General features: G+C 54.4%; 1 pseudogene; it reads right to left on the bottom strand.

Annotated features, from left to right (window-relative positions):
- Positions 1–349: 349 nt before the first annotated feature.
- LOC121276724 lies at positions 350–21524 on the bottom strand (annotated as a pseudogene).
- Between the last annotated feature and the right edge of the window lie 477 nt (positions 21525–22001).

Raw genomic sequence — 22001 nt, 5'->3', positions numbered from 1 at the left:
GGTTTTGTTGCTGCTGGTGATGGTGCTTCTGCTGCTATTGGTGATGGTGCTGATGATGCTGCTGATGTTGATGATGGTGCTGATGCTGCCTCTGCTACTTATGATGGTGTAGCTGCAGCTGCCGCTGTTGGTGATGGTGCTGATGCTGCAGCTGTTGAAAGTGATGGTGCTGATGCTGCTTCTGCTACTGGTGATGGGGCTACCGCTGCTGCTGTTGGTTTTGTTGCTGCTGCTGAAGGTGCTGCTGCTGCTGTTGGGGATGTTGCTTCTGCTGCTGCTTCTGCTGTAGGTATTGGTGGTGCTGCTGCTGCTGCTGTTGGCGATGGTGCTGATGCTGCTTCGGCTGCTGTTAATAATACTGCTGCTGCTGTTGTTGATGGTGCTGATGCTGCTTCTGCTGTTGGTGATGGTGCTGATGCTGCTTCTGCTGTTGGTGATGGTGTTGCTGCTGAGGTTGGTGATGCTCCTGATGCTGCTGCTGCTGGTGCGGCACTGATGCTGCTCCGGCTGCTGGTGATGGTACTGTGGCTCCTGCTGATGGTGTTGGTGCTGGATCTGCTGCTTCTGCTCCTGATGGTGCTGCTGCTTCTGTTGTTGTTGAAGCTGCTGATTTTGCTGCTTCTGCTGCTGGTGATGTTGCTGATGCTGCTGCTGCTGTTGGTCATGTTGGTCGTGCTGCTGCTTCTGGAAATAGTGCTGCGGCTGCTTGTGATGGTGCTACTTCTGCTGCTGGTGATGGTACTGGTGCTGATGCTTTTGGTCATGATGCTGATGCTGCTTCAGCTGCCGGATTTGCTGCTGCTGCTGCTGTTGGTGATGGTGCTGATGCTGTTGCTGCTGTTGGTTGTGCTGCTGCTGCTTCTGCTGTGGGTGATGGGGCTGCTGCAGATGTTGGTGATGGTGTTGATGCTGCTGTTGATCATGGTGCTGGTGCTGGTGCTGGTGCGGGTGCAGAGTTTGTTGGTGATGGTGCTGCTGCTCGAAATTGTGATGATGCTGCTGATGTTGGTGATGGTGCTCCTGTTGCTGCTGGTGATGGTGCTCCTGCTGCTGCTGGCGATGGGGCTCCTGCTGCTATTTCAGCTAATGATGGTGCTGCTGCCATGCTACTGGTGATGGTGCTCATGCTGCTGCAGAATTTCTTGGTGATTCTGCTGCTGCAGCTGCTGGCAATGGTGCTGATGCTGTTGCTACTACTGGTGGTGGTGCTACGGCTCCTTCTGCTGTTGCTGATGCTGCTGCGTCTGCTGTTAGTGATGGCCCTAATGCGGCAGCTGCTGCTCGTGATGATGCTGCTGCTGCAGCTGCTGGTGATGGTGCTCCTGCTGCTTCTGCTGCTGGTGATGGTACTGCTTCAGCTGTTGGTGATGGTGCTGATTCTACTGCTGCTACTGCTTCTGCTGATGGTGCTGCAGCTGAAGCTTCTGGTGCTGGTGTTGGTGCGGCAGCTTCTGCTGCTGGCGATGGTGATGATACTCCTGCTCTTGCTGGTGATGATGCATCTGCTGCTGCTGTTGCTTATGCTGATGCTTCTGCTGTTGATGATGTTGCTACTGCTGCTTCTGCTGGTGATGGTGATGCAGCTGTTGCTGCTGTTGGTGATGGTGCTGCTGCAGCTTTTGGTGATGGTGCTGCTGATGCTGTTGGTGTTGGTGCTGCTGCTGCTTTTGGAGATGGTGCTATTGCTGCTGGTGATACTGCTTCTGCTGCTGTTTGTGATGGTGCTGCTGCTGCTGTTGGTGTTACTGCTGATGCTGCTTCTGCTAATGGTGATGGTGCTGCTGCTGCTGCTGGTTATAATGTTGCTGCTGCTTCTGCTGCTGCTGTTGGTGTTAGTGCTGATGCTGCTTCTGCTAATGGTGATGGTGCTGCTGATGCTGATGGTGATGGTGCTGATGCTGCTTCTGCTAATGTTGATAGTCATGCTGGGCTGTTGAGGATAGTGCTGCTGTTGCTGCTGCTTCTGCTGCTGGTGATGATGCTGCTGCTGCTGTTGGTGTTAGTGCTGATGCTGCTTCTGCTAATGGTGATGGTGCTGCTGATGCTGTTGCTGATGGTGCTGATGCAGCTTCTGCTAATGGTGATGGTGCTGCTGATGCTGTTGGTGATGGTGCTGATGCTGCTTCTGCTAATGGTGATGGTTCCGCTGCTGCTGTATGCGATGGTTCTGATGCTGCTGTTGCTGCTGCTCGTGGTGGTGCACAAATAGTTTGTGCTGGTGCTGGTGCAACTGCTGGCAATGGTGCTGATGCTGCTGCTGCTGCTGGCGATGGTAATGCAGCTTCCCTGCTGTTGTTGATGGTTGTATTGCTGCTGCTGCTGCTGGTGATGGTGTTGCTGATGCTGGTGCTGGTTCTGGTGCTGCAGCTTTGCTGCTGGTGATGGTGCTCCAACTGCTGCTGGCGATGGGGCTGCTGCTGCTACTTCTGCTGGTGATGGTGCTGCTGCCATGCTACTGGTGATGGTGCTCATGCTGCTGCAGAATTTGTTGGTGATGGTGCTGCTGCAGCTGCTGGCAATGGTGCTGATGCTGCTGCTAATGCTGGTAATAGTGCTGCTGCTCCTTCTGCTCATGGTGATGCTGATGTATCTACTGTTGGTGATGATGCTACTGCTGCAGCTGCCCCTAGTGATGATGCTGATGCTGCTGCTGCTGGTGATGGTGCTCCTGCTGCTTCCACTGCTGGTGCTGATGGTACTGCTTCAGCTGTTGGTGATGGTGCTGATGCTACTGCTGCTTCTGCTTCTGGTGATGGTGCTGCTGTTGATGAAGCTGGTGCTGGTGCTGTGCGGCGGTTTCTGCTGCTGGCGATGGTGATGATGCTTCTGCTGCTGCTCGTGATGATGCTGCTGCTGCTGTTGATAATGCTGCTGCTTCTGTTGTTGATGGTGCTACTGCTGCTGGTGATGGTGATGGTGCTGAAGCAGCTTTTGGTGAGGGTGATGATGCTGCTGCTGCTGGTGATGCTGCTGCAGCTGCTGTTTGTAATGATGCTAATGCTGCTGCTGCTGGTGATGCTGCTGTTGATGCTTGTGATAGTGCTGCTGCTACTCCTAATGCTCCTGGTAATGCTGCTGCTGCTGTTGCTGCTGACGGTGATGGTGGTGCTGCTTCTGCTACTGGAAATGGTGCTGCTGCTGCTGGTGATGGTGCTGCTGCTGCTTCTGCAGCTGGTAATGGTGCTGCTGCTGCTGGAGATGGTGCTACTGCTGTTGCTGCTGCTGGTGATGGTACTGCTGCTGCTGATCCTGGTGATGGTGCTGCTGCGGCTTCTGCTGCTGCTGGTGGTGATGCTGCTGATGCTGTTGTTGGTGCTGATGCTGCTGTCATTGGCAATAGTGCTGATGCAAATGCTGCTGCTGCTGTTGTTGATGGTGCTGCTATTGGTGATTATGCTGCTGTTGTTGTTGGTGAAGGCGCTGCTGCTGCTTCTTCTCTTGGTGATGGTGCTCCTTCTGATGGTGCTGCGGATGCTGGTGATGGTGCTGATGCTGCTGCTCCTGTTGGTGACAATGTTGCTGCTGCTTCTGCTATGTCTGATGGTGTAGCTAATAGTACTTCTGTTGGTGATGGTGTTGCTGCTGCTGCTGGTGATGTTGCTCATGGTGTTTCGGCTGCTGGTGCTAATGCTGCTGCTGCTGTTGGTGAGGGTGCTGATGATGCTGCTGTTGTTGGTCGTGTTGGTCATGCTGCTGCTTCTGGAAATAGTGCTGCGGCTGCTTGTGATGGTGCTGCGGCTTCTTCAGCAGCTGGTAATGGTGCAGCTGCTGCTGGTGGATGGTGCTACGTCTGCTGCTGGTGATGGTACTGGTGCTGAAGCTGTTGGTGATGATGCTGATGCTGCTTTAGCTGCCGGATTTGCTGCTGCTGCTGCTGTTGGTGATGGTGCTGATGCTGTTGCTGCTGTTGGTTGTGCAGCTGCTGCTTCTGCTGTGGGTGATGGGGCTGCTGCATCTGTTGGTGATGGTGTTGATGCTGCTGCTGGTTATGGTGCTGCTGCTGGTGCTGGTGCTGGTGCTGGTGCGGGTGCAGAGTTTGTTGGTGATGGTGCTGCTGCTCGAAATTGTGATGATGCTGCTGATGTTGGTGATGGTGCTGCTGCTTTGCTGCTGGTGATGGTGCTCTTGCTGCTGCTGGCGATGGGGCTGCTGCTCCGACTTCAGCTAATGATGGTGCTGCTGCCATGCTACTGGTGATGGTGCTCATGCTGCTGCAGAATTTTTTGGTGATTTTGCTGCTGCAGCTGCTGGCAATGGTGCTGATGCTGTTGCTACTGCTAGTGGTGGTGCTACGACTCCTTCTGCTGTTGGTGATGCTGCTGCATCTGCTGTTGGTGATGGTGCTACTGTGGCAGCTGCCGCTCGTGATGATGCTGATGCTGCAGCTGCTTGTGATGGTGCTCCTGCTGCTTCTGCTGCTGGTGATGGTACTGCTTCAGCTTTTGGTGATGGTGCTGATGCTAATGCTGCTACTGCTTCTGCTGATGGTGCTGCAGCTGAAGCTTCTGGTGCTGGTGTTGGTGTGGTGGCTTCTGCTGCTGGCGATGGTGATGAAGCTCCCGCTGCTGCTGATGGTGCTGCAGCTGTTGCTGCTGTTGGTGATGGAGTTGCTGCTGCTGCTGCTGCTACTGCTGATGGTGATGGTGCTGCTGCTGCTTCTGCTGCTGGTGATGGTGCTGCTGCTGCTGCTGGTGATGCAGCTGCAGCTGCTGTTTGTAATGATGCTAATGCTGCTGCTGGTGGTGATGCTGCTGCTGCTGCTTGTGATATTGTTGCTCCTGCGCCCACTGCTCCGGGTAATGATGCTGCTGCTGTTGCTGGTGGTGGTGTTGCTTCTGCTACTGGAAATGGTGCTGCTGATGCTGGTGATGGTGCTGCTGCTGCTTCTTCAGCTGGTAATCGTGCTGCTGCTGCTGGTGATGGTGCTATTGCTGTTGCTGCTGCTGTGCTGACACTGCTGCTTCTGCTGCTGGTAATGGTGCTGCAGCTGGTGATGGTCCTGCTGCTGCTGCTGGTGATGGAGCTGATGCTTCTGCTGCTCTTGCTGGTGCTGGTACTGCGTCTCCTGCTGCTGCTGATGGTGTTGCTGCTGCTGTTGGTGATGGTGCTGATGCTCCTTCAGAATTTGTTGGTGCTGCTGCTGTTGCTGCTGGTGATGCTGCTGCAGCTGCTGCTGGTGATGGTGCTGCTGCTGGTGATGGTGGGGCTGCCACTGCTGCTGCTGCAGCTGATTTTGCTGATGCTTCTGTTGTTGATGATTGTACTGTTGCGGCTGCTGATTCAACTGCTGGTTATGGTGCTGCTGCTGCTGCTGTTGTTGATGGTACTGATGATTCATCAGCTGATGGTGCTGCTGCTGCTGCTGGTGATGGTGCTGTGGCCTCTGCTGCTGGTGATGGTACTGCTGCTGCTGCTTTTGGTTATGGTGTTGCTGCGGCTTTTGCTGCTGCTGTTGGTGGTGCTGCTGATGCTGTTGTTGGTGTTGATGCTGCTGTTATTGGCAATAGTGCTGTTTCAAATGCTGCTGCTGCTGTTGTTGATGGTGCTGCTGTTGGTGATTATGCTGCTGCTGTTGTTGGTGATGGTGCTGATGCTGCAGCTGCTAAAAGTGATGGTGCTGATGCTGCTTCTGCTACTGGTGATGGGGCTACTGCTGCTGCTGTTGGTTTTGTTGCTGCTGGTGATGGTGCTGCTGCTGCTGTTGGTGATGGTGCTGATGATGCTGCTGATGTTGGTGATGGTGCTGATGCTGCCTCTGCTACTTATGATGGTATTGCTGCAACTGCCGCTGTTGATGATGGTGCTGATGCTGCAGCTGCTGAAAGTGATGGTGCTGATGCTGCTTCTGCTACTGGTGATGGGGCTACTGCTGCTGCTGTTGGTTTTGTTGCTGCTGGTGATGGTGCTGCTGCTGCTGTTGGGGATGCTGCTTCTGCTGCTGCTACTGCTGTTGGTAATGGTGCTGCTGCTGCTGCTTCTGCTGTTGGTGATGGTGTTGCTACTGCTGTTCTGCTGTTGATGGTGCTGATGCTGCTTCGGTTGCTGGTGATAATACTGCTGCCGTTATTTTTGATGGTGCTGATGCTGCTTCTGCTGATGGTGATGGTGCTGATGCTGCTTCTGCCGTTGGTGATGGTGTTGCTACTGCTGCTTCTGCTCCTGATGGTGCTGCTGTTTCTGTTGTTGTTGAAGCTGCTGATGCTGCTGCTTCTGCTGTTGGTGATGTTGCTGATGCTGCTGCTGCTGTTGGTCGTGTTGGTCGTGCTGCTGCTTCTGGAAATAGTGCTGCGGCTGCTTGTGATGGTGCTGCGGCTGCTTCAGCAGCTGGTAATGGTGCAGCTGCTGCTGGTGATGGTGCTACTTCTGCTGCTGGTGATGGTACTGGTGCTGAAGCTGTTGGAGATGATGCTGATGCTGCTTTAGCTGCCGGATTTGCTGCTGCTGCTGCTGTTGGTGATGGTGCTGATGCTGTTGCTGCTGTTGGTTGTGCTGCTGCTGCTTCTGCTGTGGGTGATGGGGCTGCTGCATCTGTTGGTGATGGTGTTGATGCTGCTGCTGGTTATGGTGCTGCTGCTGGTGCTGGTGCTGGTGCTGGTACTGGTGCTGGTGCGGGTGCAGAGTTTGTTGGTGATGGTGCTGCTGATCGAAATTGTGATGATGCTGCTGATGTTGGTGATGGTGCTGCTGCTTTGCTGCTGGTGATGGTGCTCCTGCTGCTGCTGGCGATGGGGCTGCTGCTCCGACTTCAGCTAATGATGGTGCTGCTGCCATGCTACTGGTGATGGTGCTCATGCTGCTGCAGAATTGTTTGGTGATTTTGCTGCTGCAGCTGCTGGCAATGGTGCTGATGCTGTTGCTACTGCTAGTGGTGGTGCTACGGCTCCTTCTGCTGTTGGTGATGCTGCTGCATCTGCTGTTGGTGATGGTGCTACTGTGGTAGCTGCCGCTCGTGATGATGCTGATGCTGCAGCTGCTTGTGATGGTGCTCCTGCTGCTTCTGCTGCTGGTGATGGCACTGCTTCTGCTTTTGGTGATGGTGCTGATGCTAATGCTGCTACTGCTTCTGCTGATGGTGCTGCAGCTGAAGCTTCTGGTGCTGGTGTTGGTGCGGTGGCTTCTGCTGCTGGCGATGGTGATGATACTCCTGCTGCTGGTGATGGTGCTGCATCTGTTGCTGCTGTTGGTGATGGAGTTGCTGCTGCTGCTACTGCTGATGGTGATGGTGCTGCTGCTGCTTCTGCTGCTGGTGTTGGCGCTGCTGCTGCTGGTGATGCAGCTGCAGCTGCTGTTTGTAATGATGCTAATGCTGCTGCTGCTGGTGATGCTGCTGCTGCTGGTGATGGTGCTGTGGCCGCTGCTCTTGGTGATGGTGCTGCTGCGGCTTCTGCTGCTGGTGATGGTACTGCTGCTGCTTTTGGTTATGGTGTTGCTGCGGCTTCTGCTGCTGCTGTTGGTGGTGCTGCTGATGCTGTTGTTGGTGTTGATGCTGCTGTTATTGGCAATAGTGCTGTTGCAAATGCTGCTGCTGCTGTTGTTGATGGTGCTGCTGTTGGTGATTATGCTGCTGCTGTTGTTGGTGATGACACTGCTGCTGCTTCTGCTCTTGGTGATGGTGCTGCTGCAGCTTCTGCTGCTGGTGATGGTACTGCTGCTGCTTTTGGTTATGGTGTTGCTGTGGCTTCTGCTGCTGCTGTTGGTGGTGCTGCTGATGCTGTTGTTGGTGTTGATGCTGCTGTTATTGGCAATAGTGCTGTTGCAAATGCTGCTGCTGCTGTTGTTGATGGTGCTGCTGTTGGTGATTATGCTGCTGCTGTTGTTGGTGATGACACTGCTGCTGCTTCTGCTCTTGGTGATGGTGCTGCTTCTGATAGTGCTGCTGCTGCTGGTGATGGTGCTGATGCTGCTGCTCCTGTTGGTGACGATGTTGCTGCTGCTTCTGCTATGTCTGATGGTATAGTTAATAGTACTTCTACTGGTGTTGGTGCTGCTGCTGCTTTTGGTGATGGTGCTCATGGTACTTCGGCTGCATTTGCTAATGCTGCTGCTGTTGGTGATGGTGCTGATGATGCTGCTGATGTTGGTGATGGTGCTGATGCTGCCTCTGCTACTTATGATGGTGTTGCGGCAGCTGCCACTGTTGGTGATGGTGCAGATGCTGCAGCTGCTGAAAGTGATGTTGCTGATGCTGCTTCTGCTACTGGTGATGGGGCTACGGTTTCTGTTGTTGGTTTTGTTGCTACTGGTGATGTTGCTGCTGCTGCTGTTGGGGATGCTGCTTCTGTTGCTGCTTCTGCTGTTGGTAATGGAGCTGCTGCTGCTGCTTCTGCTGTTGGTGTTGGTGTTGCTACTGCTGCTTCTGCTGTTGATGGTGCTGGTGCTACTGCTGCTGTTGGTGATGGTGCTGATGCTGCTTTGGTTGCTGGTGATAATACTGCTGCTGCTGTTGTTGATGGTGCTGATGCTGCTTCTGCTGATGGTGATGGTGCTGATGCTGCTTCTGCTGCTGGTGATGGTGTTGCTACTGCTGCTTCTGCTGGTGATGGTGCTGCTGCTGAGGTTGGTGATGCTCCTGATGCTGCTGCTGCTGGTGCGGCGCTGATGCTGCTTCGATTGCTGGTGATGGTACTGCGGCTCCTGCTGATGGTCTTGGTGCGGATCTGCTGCTTCTGCTGCTGATGGTGCTGCTGCTTCTGTTGTTGTTGAATCTGCTGATGCTGCTGCTCCTGCTGTTGGTGATGTTGCTGATGCTGCCGCTGCTGTTGGTCTTGTAGGTCGTGCTGCTGCTTTGTAAATAGTGCTGCTGCTGCTGGTGATGGTGCTGCAGCTGCTTCAGCAGCTGTTAATGGTGCTGCTGCTGCTGGTGATGGTGCCACTTCTGCTGCTGTTGATGGTACTGGTGCTGATGCTGTTGGTGATGATGCTGATGCTGCTTCAGCTGCCGGATTTGCTGCTGCTGCTGCTGTTGGTGATGGTGCTGCAGCTGTTGCTGCTGTTGGTGATGGAGTTGCTGCTACTGCTGATTGTGATGGTGATGGTGCTGCTGCAGCTTTTGGTGATGGTGCTGATGCTGCTGCTGCTGGTGATGGTGCTGCTGCTGCTGGTGATGCTGCTTCAGCTGCTGCTGGTGATGCTGCTGCTGCTTGTGATAGTGCTGCTGCTGCTCATACTGCTCATGGTAATGGTGCTGCTCCTGCTGCTGCTGACGGTGGTGGTGGTGCTGCTTCTGCTACTGGAAATGGTGCTGCTGCTGCTGGTGATGGTGCTGCTACTGCTTGTAATAGTGCTGCTGCTGCTCCTAATGCTCCTGCTAATGGTGCTGCTGCTGTGGCTACTGACGGTGGTGGTGGTGCTGCTTCTGCTACTTGAAATGGTCCTGCTGCTGCTGGTGATGGTGCTGCTGCTGAAGCTGCTGGTGCTGGTGTTGGTGTGGCGGCTTTGCTGCTGGCGATGGTGATGATGCTCCTGCTGCTGGTTGTGATGAAGCTGCTGCTGCTTCTTTTGCTTATGCTGCTGCTTCTGCTGTTGATGATGGTGCTACTGCTGCTTCTGCTGGTGATGGTGATGCAGCTGTTGCTGCTGTTGGTGATGGTTCTGCTGCTGTTGTTGGTGATGGTGCTGCTGCTGCTCGTGATTCTGCTACTGCTGCTGTTCGTGATGGTGCTGCTGCTACTGCTTCTGCTGCTGGTGATGGTCATGCTGGGCTCTTGATGATTGAACTCATGTTGCTTCTGCTAATGGTGATGGTGCTGCTGCTGCTGTTGGTGATGGTGTTGCTGCTGCTTCTGCTGCTGGTGATGATGCTGTTGATGCTGTTGGTGTTAGTGCTGATGCTTCTTCTGCTAAAGATGATGGTGCTGCTGATGCTGTTGGTGATGGTGCTGATGCTGCTTCTGCTAATGGTGATGGTTCTACTGCTGCTGAATGCGATGGCGCTGATGTTGCTGCTCATGGTGGTGCACAAGTTTTTTGTGCTAGTGTTGCTGCAGCTGCTGGCAATTGTGCTGATGCTGCTGCTGCTGCTGGTGATGGTGAAGCTTCTGTTGCTGGTGATGGTGTTGCTGTTGCTGGTGCTGGTTCTGGTGCTGCGGATTTGCTGCTGGTGATGGTTCTTCTACTGCTGCTGGTGATGGGGCTACTGCTGCTACTTCTGCTCGTGATGATGATGATGATGCTACTACTGCTGGTGATGGTGCGGCTGCTCTTTCTGCTCTTGGTAATGCTGCTGCATCTGCTGTTGGTGATGATGCTACTGCTGCAGCTGCCCCTAGTAATGATGCTGATGCTGCTGCTGCTGTTGATGGTGCTCCTGCTGCTTCTGCTGCTGGCGGTGATGGTACTGCTTCAGCTGTTGGTGATGGTGCTGATGCTACTGCTGCTTCTGCTTCTGGTGATAGTGCTGCAGCTGATGAAGCTGGTGCTGGTGCTGGTGCTGGTGCGGCGGTTTCTGCTGCTGGCGATGGTGATGATGCTCCTGCTGCTGCTCGTGATGGTGCGGCTGCTGCTGTTGGTAATTCTGCTGCTTCTGTTGTTGATGATGGTGCTACTGCTACTGCTGCTGCTGCTGCTGCTGATGGTGCTGCAGCTGTTGCTGCTGTTGGTGATGGAGTTGCTGCTAATGCTGATGGTGATGGTGCTGCTGCAGCTTTTGGTGATGTTGCTGATGCTGCTGCTGCTGGTGATGCTGCTGCTGCTGCTTCTGCTGCTGGTGATGGTGCTGCTGCTGCTGCTGGTGATGCTGCTGCAGCTGCTGCTGGTGATGCTGCTGCTGCTGCTTGTGATAATGCTGCTGCTGCTCCTACTGCTCCTGGTAATGGTGCTGCTGCTGTTGCTGCTGACGGTGGTGGTGGTGGTGCTGCTTCTGATACTGAAAATGGTGCTGCTGCTGCTGGTGATGGTGCTGCTGCTTCTGCAGCTGGTAATCGTGCTGCTGCTGCTGGTGATGGTGCTACTGCTGTTGCTGCTGATAGTGCTGAAGCTGCTGGTAATGGTGCTGCAGCTGGTGCTGGTCCTGCTGCTGCTGGTGATGGAGCTGATAGTGCTGCTGCTTTTGCTTGTGATAGTGCTGCTGCTGCTGCTGCTTCTGCTACTGGTGATGGTGCTGCTGCTGCTGTTAGTGATGGTGCTGATGCTCCTTCAGAATTTGTTGGTGCTGCTGCTGTTGCTGCTGGTGATGGTGCTGCTGCTGCTGTTGGTGAAGTTGCTGATGCAGCTGCAGCTGCTGCTGGTAATGGTGCTGCTGTTGCTACTGGCGATGTTGCTGCTGCTGCTGCTGGTGATGGTCCTGATGCTGCTGCAGAATTTGTTGGTGATGATGCTGCAGCAGGTGTTGGTGGTGGTGCTGCTGCTGTTAGTGAAGGTGCTGATTATGCTACTTCTGTTGATGCTGCTTCTTCTGCTTGTGATAGTGCTGCTGCTGCTCCTACTGCTGTTGGTGATGGTGCTGCTGCTGTTGCTGCTGTTGGTCATGGTGGTGATGCTGCTGCGTCTGGAAATGGTGCTGCTGTTGCCGGTGATGGTGCTAATTCTGCTGCTGGTGATTGTACTGGTGTTGATGCTGTTGGTGATGATGCTGATGCTGCTTCAGCTGCTGGTGATGGTGCTGCTGCTGCCATTGGTGATGGTACTGATGGTTTTGCTGCTGTTGGTGGTGCTGCTCCAACTTCTGCTGTGGGTGATGGAGCTGCTGCAGCTGTTGGTGATGGTGTTGATGCTGCTGCTGGTTATGGTGCTGCTGCTGCTGCTGCTGCTGGTGCTGGTGCTGGTGCTGATGCAGAATTTGTTGGTGATTGTGCAAATGCTGCTGGTACTTTTGGTGATGCTGCTGATGCTGGCAATGATGCTGATGCTGCTGCAGCTGGTGATGATGCTGCTGCTTCTATTGCTACTGGTGATGGTGCTGCTGCAGCTGTTGGTGATGATGCTGATGCAGCTGCAGTGTGGTAATGATGCTGCTTCTGCTTGTGATTGTGCTGCTGCTGCTCCTACTGCTGCTGGTGATGGTACTGCTGTTGTTGTAGCTGTTGGTGGTCGCGGTGCAGCTGCTGCTTCTAGTAACGGTTCTGCAACTGATGCTGGGGCTGCTGCTGCTTCTGCAGCTGTTAATGGTGCTGCTGCTGCTGGTGATCGTGCTACTGCTGCTGCTGGTGCTGGTGCTGATGCTGCTACTGTTGGTGATGGAGCTGCTGCTGCTGTTGGTGATAGTGTTGATGCTGCTTCTGGTTATGGTGTTGCTACTGGTGCTGCTGCTTCTATTGCTACTGGTGATGGTGCTGCTGCAGCTGTTGGTGATGGCGCTGATGCTGGTGCAATGTGGTGATGCTGCTGCTTCTGCTTGTGATTGTGCTGCTGCTGCTCCTGCTGCTGGTGATGGTACTGTTGCTGTTGCTGCTGTTTGTGGTCGTGGTGCTGCTGCTGCTTCTGGTAATTGTGCTGCTGCTGCTGATGATGGTGCTGATGCTGCTTCTGCAGCTGTTAATGGTGCTGCTGCAGCTGGTGGTGGTGCTACTGTGGTGATGGTGCTGATGCTGCTGCTGTTGGTGATGGTGCTGCACTGCTGCTTCTGCTCCTGGTGATGGTTACGCTGCTGCTGTTGATGATGGTGCTGATGATGCTGCTGATGTTGGTGATGGTGCTGATGCTGCAGCTGCTGAAAGTGATGGTGCTGATGCTGCTTCTGCTACTGGTGATGAGGCCACTGCTACTGCTGTTGGATTTGTTGCTGCTGGTGATGGTGCTACTGCTGCTCTTGGTGATGGTGCTGATGATGCTGCTGATGTTGGTGATGGTGCTGATGCTGCCTCTGCTACTTAAGATGGTATTGCTGCAGCTGCCGCTGTTGGTGATAGTGCAGATGCTGCAGCTGCTGAAAGTGATGGTGCTGCTGCTTCTTCTGCTACTGGTGATGGGGCTATTGCTGCTGCTGTTGGTTTTGTTGCTGCTGGTGATGGTGCTGCTGCTGCTGTTGGGGATGCTGCTTCTGCTGCTGCTTCTGCTGTTGGTAATGGTGCTACTGCTGCTGCTTCTACTGCTGGTGATGGTGCTGCTGCTCCTGCTGCTGTTGGGTATGCTGTTTCTGCTGCTGCTTCTGCTGTTGGTTCTGCTGCTGCTGCTGCTGCCTCTGCTGTTGGTGATGGTGTTGCTACAGCTGCTTCTACTGTTGATGTTGCTGGTGCTGCTGTTGCTGTTGGCGTTGGTGCTGATGATGCTTCGGCTGCTGGTGATGGTGCTGATGCTGCTTCTGCTGTTGGTGATGGTGTTGCTACTGCTGCTTCTGCTGGTGATGGTGCTGCTGCTGAGGTTGGTGATGCTCCTGATGCTGCTGCTGCTGGTGCGGCGCTGATGCTGCTTCGGCTGCTTGTGATGTTACTGCGGCTCCTGCTGATGGTGTTGGTACTGAATCTGCTGCTTCTGCTCCTGATGGTGCAGCAGCTATTGCTGCTGTTGGTAATGGAGTTGCTGCGACTGCTGATTGTGATGGTGATGATGCTGCTGCAGCTTTTGGTGATGGTGCTGATGCTGCTGCTGCTGGTGATGCTGCTGCTGCTGCTTCTGCTGCTGGTGATGCTGCTGCTGCTGCTGGTGGTGATGCTGCGGCAGCTGCAGCTGGTGATGCTACTGCTGCTGCTTGTGATAGTGCTGCTGCTGCTCCTACTGCTCCTGGTAATGGTGCTGCTGCTGTTGCTGCTGACGGAGGTGGTGATGCTGCTTCTGCTACTGGAAATAGTGCTGCTGCTGCTGGTGATGGAGCTGATAGTGCTGCAGCTTTTGCTTGTGATCGTGCTGCTGCTGCTGCTTCTGCTGCTGGTGATGGTGCTGCTGCTTCTGCTGCTCTTGCTGGTGATGGTGCTGCGGCTCCTGCTGCTAGTGATTGTGCTGCTGCTGCTGTTAGTGATGGTGCTGATGCTCCTTCAGAAATTGTTGGTGCTGCTGCTGTTGCTGCTGGTGATGGTGCTCCTGTTGGTGCAGAATTTGTTGGTTTTGCTGCTGCTGCTCGAAATTGTGATGATGCTGCTGATGTTGGTGATGGTGCTGCTGCTTTGCTGCTGGTGATGGTGCTCCTGCTGCTGCTGGCGATGGGGCTGCTGCTCCGACTTCAGCTAATGATGGTGCTGCTGCCATGCAGCTGGTGATGGTGCTCATGCTGCTGCAGAGTTTTTTGGTGATTTTGCTGCTGCAGCTGCTGGCAATGGTGCTGATGCTGTTGCTACTGCTGGTGATGGTGCTATGGCTCCTTCTGCTGTTGGTGATGCTGCTGCGTCTGCTGTTGGTGATGGTGCTACTGTGGCAGCTGCCGCTCGTGATGATGCTGATGCTGCAGCTGCTGGTGATGGTGCTCCTGCTGCTTCTCTTGCTGGTGATGGTACTTCTTCAGCTGTTGGTGATGCTGCTGATGCTACTGCTGCGTCTGCTGCTGCTGATGGTGCTGCAGCTGAAGCTTCTGGTGCTGGTGTTGGTGTGACAGCTTGTGCTGCTGGTGATGGTGTTGATGCTCCTGCAACTGCTGGTGATGATGCTGCTGCTCCTGTTGCTTATGCTGCTGCTTCTGCTGTGGATGATGGTGCTACTGCTGCTTCTGCTGGTGATGGTGATGCAGCTGTTGCTGCTGTTGTTGATGGTGCTGCTGTTGGGGATGCTGCTTCTGCTGCTGCTTCTGCTGTTGGTAATGGTGCTACTGCTGCTGCTTCTACTGCTGGTGATGGTGCTGCTGCTGCTGTTGGGTATGCTGTTTCTGCTGCTGCTTCTGCTGTTGGTTCTGGTGCTGCTGCTGCTGCCTCTGCTGTTGGTGATGGTGCTGCTACTGCTGCTTCTACTGTTGATGTTGCTGGTGCTGCTGTTGCTGTTGGCGTTGGTGCTGATGATGCTTCGGCTGCTGGTGATGGTGCTGATGCTGCTTCTGCTGTTGGTGATGGCGTTGCTACTGCTGCTTCTGCTGGTGATGGTGCTGCTGCTGAGGTTGGTGATGCTCCTGATGCTGCTGCTGCTGGTGCGGCGCTGATGCTGCTTTGGCTGCTTGAGATGTTACTGCGGCTCCTGCTGATGGTGTTGGTGCTGAATCTGCTGCTTCTGCTCATGATGGTGCAGAAGCTGTTGCTGCTGTTGGTAATGGAGTTGCTGCGACTGCTGATTGTGATGGTGATGATGCTGCTGCAACTTTTGGTGATGGTGCTGATGCTGCTGCTGCTGGTGATGCTGCTGCTGCTGCTTCTGCTGCTGGTGATGCTGCTGCTGCTGCTGTTGGTGATGCTGCGGCAGCTGCTCCTGGTGATGCTACTGCTGCTGCTTGTGATAGTGCTGCTGCTGCTCCTACTGCTCCTGGTAATGGTGCTGCTGCTGTTGCTGCTGACGGAGGTGGTGATGCTGCTTCTGCTACTGGAAATAGTGCTGCTGCTGCTGGTGATGGAGCTGATAGTGCTGCAGCTTTTGCTTGTGATCGTGCTGCTGCTGCTGCTTCTGCTGCTGGTGATGGTGCTGCTGCTTCTGCTGCTCTTGCTGGTGATGGTGCTGCGGCTCCTGCTGCTAGTGATTGTGCTGCTGCTGCTGTTAGTGATGGTGCTGATGCTCCTTCAGAAATTGTTGGTGCTGCTGCTGTTGCTGCTGGTGATGGTGCTCCTGTTGGTGCAGAATTTGTTGGTCATGCTGCTGTTGCTCGAAATTGTGATGATGCTGCTGATGTTGGTGATGGTGCTGCTGCTTTGCTGCTGGTGATGGTGCTCCTGCTGCTGCTGGCGATGGGGCTGCTGCTCCGACTTCAGCTAATGATGGTGCTGCTGCCATGCAGCTGGTGATGGTGCTCATGCTGCTGCAGAGTTTTTTGGTGATTTTGCTGCTGCAGCTGCTGGCAATGGTGCTGATGCTGTTGCTACTGCTGGTGATGGTGCTATGGCTCCTTCTGCTGTTGGTGATGCTGCTGCATCTGCTGTTGGTGATGGTGCTACTGTGGCAGCTGCCGCTCGTGATGATGCTGATGCTGCAGCTGCTGGTGATGGTGCTCCTGCTGCTTCTCTTGCTGGTGATGGTACTTCTTCAGCTGTTGGTGATGCTGCTGATGCTACTGCTGCGTCTGCTGCTGCTGATGGTGCTGCAGCTGAAGCTTCTGGTGCTGGGGTTGGTGTGACAGCTTGTGCTGCTGGTGATGGTGTTGATGCTCCTGCTACTGCTGGTGATGATGCTGCTGCTGCTGTTGCTTATGCTGCTGCTTCTGCTGTGGATGATGGTGCTACTGCTGCTTCTGCTGGTGATGGTGATGCAGCTGTTGCTGCTGTTGTTGATGGTGCTGCTGTTGGGGATGCTGCTTCTGCTGCTGCTTCTGCTGTTGGTAATGGTGCTACTGCTGCTGCTTCTACTGCTGGTGATGGTGCTGCTGCTGCTGTTGGGTATGCTGTTTCTGCTGCTGCTTCTGCTGTTGGTTCTGGTGCTGCTGCTGCTGCCTCTGCTGTTGGTGATGGTGCTGCTACTGCTGCTTCTACTGTTGATGTTGCTGGTGCTGCTGTTGCTGTTGGCGTTGGTGCTGATGCTGCTTCGGCTGCTGGTGATGGTGCTGATGCTGCTTCTGCTGTTGGTGATGGCGTTGCTACTGTTCTTCTGCTGGTGATGGTGCTGCAGCTGAGGTTGGTGATGCTCCTGATGCTGCTGCTGCTGGTGCGGCGCTGATGCTGCTTTGGCTGCTTGTGATGTTACTGCGGCTCCTGCTGATGGTGTTGGTGCTGAATCTGCTGCTTCTGCTCATGATGGTGCAGCAGCTGTTGCTGCTGTTGGTAATGGAGTTGCTGCTACTGCTGATTGTGATGGTGATGATGCTGCTGCAGCTTTTGGTGATGGTGCTGATGCTGCTGCTGCTGGTGATGCTGCTGCTGCTGCTTCTGCTGCTGGTGATGCTGCTGCTGCTGCTGTTGGTGATGCTGCGGCAGCTGCTGCTGGTGATGCTACTGCTGCTGCTTGTGATAGTGCTGCTGCTGCTGGTGATGGAGCTGATAGTGCTGCAGCTTTTGCTTGTGATCGTGCTGCTGCTGCTGCTTCTGCTGCTGGTGATGGTGCTGCTGCTTCTGCTGCTCTTGCTGGTGATAGTGCTGCAGCTCCTGCTGCTAGTGATGGTGCTGCTGCTGCTGTTAGTGATGGTGCTGATGCTCCTTCAGAAATTGTTGGTGCTGCTGCTGTTGCTGCTGGTGATGGTGCTCCTGTTGGTGCAGAATTTGTTGGTCATGCTGCTGCTCGAAATTGTGATGATGCTGCTGATGTTGGTGATGGTGCTGCTGCTTTGTGCTGGTGATGGTGCTCCTGCTGCTGCTGGCGATGGGGCTGCTGCTCCGACTTCAGCTAATGATGGTGCTGCTGCCATGCAGCTGGTGATGGTGCTCATGCTGCTGCAGAGTTTTTTGGTGATTTTGCTGCTGCAGCTGCTGGCAATGGTGCTGATGCTGTTGCTACTGCTGGTGATGGTGCTATGGCTCCTTCTGCTGTTGGTGATGCTGCTGCGTCTGCTGTTGGTGATGGTGCTACTGCGGTAGCTGCCGCTCGTGATGATGCTGATGCTGCAGCTGCTGGTGATGGTGCTCCTGCTGCTTCTCTTGCTGGTGATGGTACTGCTTCAGCTGTTGGTGATGCTGCTGATGCTACTGCTGCGTCTGCTGCTGCTGATGGTGCTGCAGCTGAAGCTTCTGGTGCTGGTGTTGGTGTGACGGCTTCAGCTGCTGGCGATGGTGATGATGCTCCTGCTGCTGCTGGTGATGATGCTGCTGCTCCTGTTGCTTATGCTGCTGCTTCTGCTGTGGATGATGGTGCTACTGCTGCTTCTGCTGGTGATGGTGATGCAGCTGTTGCTGCTGTTGTTGATGGTGCTGCTGCAGCTTTTGGTGATGGTTCTGCTGCTGCTGTTGGTGATGGTGCTGCTGCTGCTGGTGATGCTGCTCCTGCTGCTGTTCGTGATGGTGCTGCTGCTACTGCTTCTGCTGCTGGTGATGGTCATGCTGGGCTGTTGATGATTGAGCTGATGTTGCTTCTGCTAATGGTGATGGTGCTGCTGCTGCTGTTGGTGATGGTGTTGCTGCTCCTTTCTGCTGCTGGTGATGATGCTGCTGCTGCTGTTGGTGTTAGTGTTGATGCTTCTTCTGCTAATGGTGATGGTGCTGCTGATGCTGTTGGTGATGGTGCTGATGCTGCTTCTGCTAATGGTGATGGTTCTGCTGCTGCTGTATGCGATGGTCCTGATGTTGCAGTTGCTGCTGCTCGTGGTGGTGCACAAATTGTTTGTGCTGGTGCTGCTGCCGCTGCTGGCAATGGTGCTGATGCTTCTGCTGCTGCTGGTGATGGTGATGCAGCTGTTGCTGCTGTTGTTGATGGTGATATTGCTGCTGCTGCTGCTAGTGATGGTGCTGCTTCTGTTGCTGGTGATGGTGTTGCTGCTGCTGGTGCTGGTTCTGGTGCTGCGTCTTTGCTGCTGGTGATGGGGCTGCTGCTGCTACTTCTGCTGGTGATGGTGCTGCTGCCATGCTACTGGTGATGGTGCTCATGCTGCTGCAGAATTTGTTGGTGATGGTGCTGCTGCTCCTTCTACTCATGGTGATGCTGCTGCATATGCTGTTGGTGATGATGCCACTGCTGCAGCTGCCCCTAGTGATGATGCTGCTGCTTCTGCTGCTGGTGCAGATGTTACTGCTTCAGCTGTTGGTGATGGTGCTGATGCTACTGTTGCTTCTGCTTCTGGTGATGGTGCTGCAGCTGATGAAGCTGGTGCTGGTGCTCTGTGCGGCGGTTTCTGCTGCTGGCGATGGTGGTGCTGCTCCTGCTGCTGTTGGTAATGCTGCTGCTTCTGTTGTTGATGATGGTGCTACTGCTGCTGCTGGTGGTGATGGTGCTGCAGCTGTTGCTGCTATTGGTGATGGAGTTGCTGCTGCTGCTACTGCTGATGGTGATGGTGCTGCTGCAGTTTTTGGTGATGCTGCTGCAGCTGCTGTTGGTGATGATGCTAATGCTGCTGCTGCTGGTGATGCTGCTGCTGCTGCTGCTTGTGATAGTGCTGTTGCTGCTCCTACTGCTCCTGGTAATGGTGCTGCTGCTGTTGCTGCTGACGGTGGTGGTGGTGCTGCTTCTGCTACTGGAAATGGTGCTGCTGCTATAATGATGGTGCTGCTGCTGCTTCTGCAACTGGAAATCGTGCTGCTGCTGCTGTTGATGGTGCTACTGCTGTTGCTGCTGATAGTGCTAACACTGCTGCTTCTGCTGCTGGTAATGGTGCTGCAGCTGGTGATGGTCCTGCTGCTGCTGGTGTTGGAGCTGATAGTGCTGCTGCTTTTGCTTGTGATAGTGCTGCTGCTGCTGTTAGTGATGGTGCTGATGCTCCTTCAGAATTTGTTGGTGCTGCTGCTGTTGCTGCTGGTGATGGTGCTGCTGCTGCAGTTGTTGAAGTTGCTGATGCAGCTGCAAATGCTGCTGGTAATGGTGCTGCTGTTGTTACTGGCAATGTTGCTGCTGCTGCTGCTGGTGATGGTCCTGATGCTGCTGCAGAATTTGTTGGTGATGATGTTGCAGCAGGTGTTGGTGATGGTGCTGATGCTGCAGCAGCTGGTGATGCTGCCACTGCTCCTGCTTGCAATAGTGCTGCTGCTGCCTCTGCTGGTGATCATGGTGCTGCTGCTGCTGATGGTGCTGCTGCTGTTAGTGAAGGTGCTGATTATGCTGCTTCTGTTGATGCTGCTTCTTCTGCTTGTGATAGTGCTGCTGCTGCTCCTACTGCTGTTGGTGATGGCGCTGCTGCTGTTGCTGCTGTTGGTCATGGTGGTCATGCTGCTGCATCTGGAAATGGTGCTGCTGTTGCTGGTGATGGTGCTAATTCTGTTGCTGGTGATTGTACTGGTGTTGATGCTGTTGGTGATGATGCTGATGTTGCTTCAGCTGCTGGTGATGCTGCTGCTGCCATTGATGATGGTGCTGCTGGTTTTGCTGCTGTTGGTGGTGCTGCTCCTGCTTCTGCTGTGGGTGATGGAGCTGCTGCAGCTGTTGGTGATGGTGTTGATGCTGCTGCTGCTGGTGCTGGTGCTAGTGCTGGTGCAGAATTTGTTGGTGATTGTGCTGATGCTGCTGGTAATTTTGGTGATGCTGCTGATGTTGGCGATGATGCTGATGCTGCTGCAGCTGGTGATGATGCTGCTGCTTCTATTGCTGCTGGTGATGGTGCTGCTGCAGCTGTTGGTGATGGTGCTGATGCAGCTGCAGTGTGGTAATGATGCTGCTTCTGCTTGTGATTGTGCTGCTGCTGCTCCTGCTGTTGCTGGTGATGGTGCTGCTGCTTCTGCTGCTCTTGCTGGTGATGGTGCTGCGGCTCCTGCTGCTAGTGATGGTGCTGGTGCTGCTTCTAGTAACGGTTCTGCTGCTGATGATGGTGCTGCTGCTGCTGTTAATGGTGCTGCTGCTGCTGGTGATAGTGCTACCGCTGCTCCTGGTGCTGGTGCTGATGCTGCTACTGTTGGTGATGTTGCTGCTCTTGTTGGTGGTGCTGCTGCTGCATCTGCTGTGGGTGATGGGGCTGCTGCAGCTGTTGTTGATAGTGTTGATGCTGCTGCTGGTTATGGTGCTGCTGCTGGTTATGGTGCTGCTGCTGCTGCTGGTGGTGCGGCTTCTGCTGCTGATGATGGTGCTGCTGGTGCTGTTGATGATTGTGCCGATGCTGCTTCTGCTAATGGTGATGGAGCTGCTGCTGCTGTTGGTGATGGTGTTGATGCTGCTTCTGGTTATGGTGCTGCTCCTGGTGCTGCTGCTTCTATTGCTGCTGGTGATGGTGCTGCTGCAGCTGTTGGTGATGGCGCTTGTCATGGCTGTTGGTCGTAGCGCTGCTGCTGTTTCTGGAAAAGGTGCGGCTGCTTCCGGTGATGGTGCTGCTGCTTCTGCAGCTGTTAATGGTGCTGCTCCATCTCGTGGTGATCCTACTGCTGGTGATGGTGCTGATGCTGCTGCTGCTGGTGATGGTGTTGATACTGCTTCTGTTGCTGGTGATGCTGCTGCTGTTGGTGCTGGTGCTGCTGCTGCTGCTTCTGCTGCTGGTGATGGCCACGCTGCTGCTGTTGATAATTGCACTGATGCAGCTTCTGCTAATGGTGATGGTGCTGCTGCTGCTGTTGGTGATAGTGTTGTTGCTGCTTCTGCTGCTGGTGTTAGTGCTGATGCTGCTTCTGCCAATGGGGATGGTGCTGCTGCCGCTGTTGGTGATGGTGCTGATGCTGTTGCTGCTATTGGTGATGGTTCTGCTGCTGCTGTTTGCGATGGTGCAGAAATTGTTTTTGCTGGTGCTGCTGCTGCTGCTGGTGATGTTGATGCAGCTTCTTCTGCTGTTGTTGATGGTGATATTGCTGCTGCCGCTGCTGATGATGGTGCTGCTTCTGTTGCTGGTGATGGTGTTGCTGCTGCAGGTGCTGTTTCTGGTGCTGCAGCTTTGCTGCTGGTGATTGTGCTCCTGCTGCTGCTGGCAATGGGGCTGCTGATGCTACCTCTGCTGGTGATGGTGCTGCTGCCATGCTACTGGGGATGGTGCTCATGCTGATGCAGAATTTGTTGGTGATGGTGCTGCTGCAGCCGCTGGCAATGGTGCCGGTGCTGCTGCAGCTGCTGGCAATGGTGCCGATGCTGCTGCTGCTGCTGGTGATGCTGCTGCAGCTGCTGTTAGTGATGATGCTAATGCTGTTGCTGCTGGTGATGCTGCTGCTGCTGCTTGTGATAATGCTGCTGCTGCTCCAACTGCCCCTGGTTAGGTGCTGCTGCTGTTGCTGCTGATGGTTGTGGTGGTGCTGCTGCTGCTACTAGAAATGGTGCTGCTACTGCTGCTGCTGCTGGTGATGGTGCTGCTGCTGCTTCTGCTTGTGCTTATGATAGTGCTGCTGCTTCTGCTGCTGGTGATGCTGCTGCTGATGCTGCTGCTCTTGCTGGTAATGGTGCTGCGGCTCCTGCTACTGGTGATGGTGCTGCTGTTGCTGCTGTTAGTGATGGTGCTGCTGCAGCTGTTGGTCATGGTGTTG

Source organism: Carcharodon carcharias, chromosome 4 (assembly GCF_017639515.1).
Source record: "Carcharodon carcharias isolate sCarCar2 chromosome 4, sCarCar2.pri, whole genome shotgun sequence".
NCBI classification, from domain to species: Eukaryota; Metazoa; Chordata; class Chondrichthyes; order Lamniformes; family Lamnidae; genus Carcharodon; species Carcharodon carcharias.
Note: the sequence above shows the minus strand (reverse complement) of the source record. Positions and strands in the feature narration are given on the sequence as shown.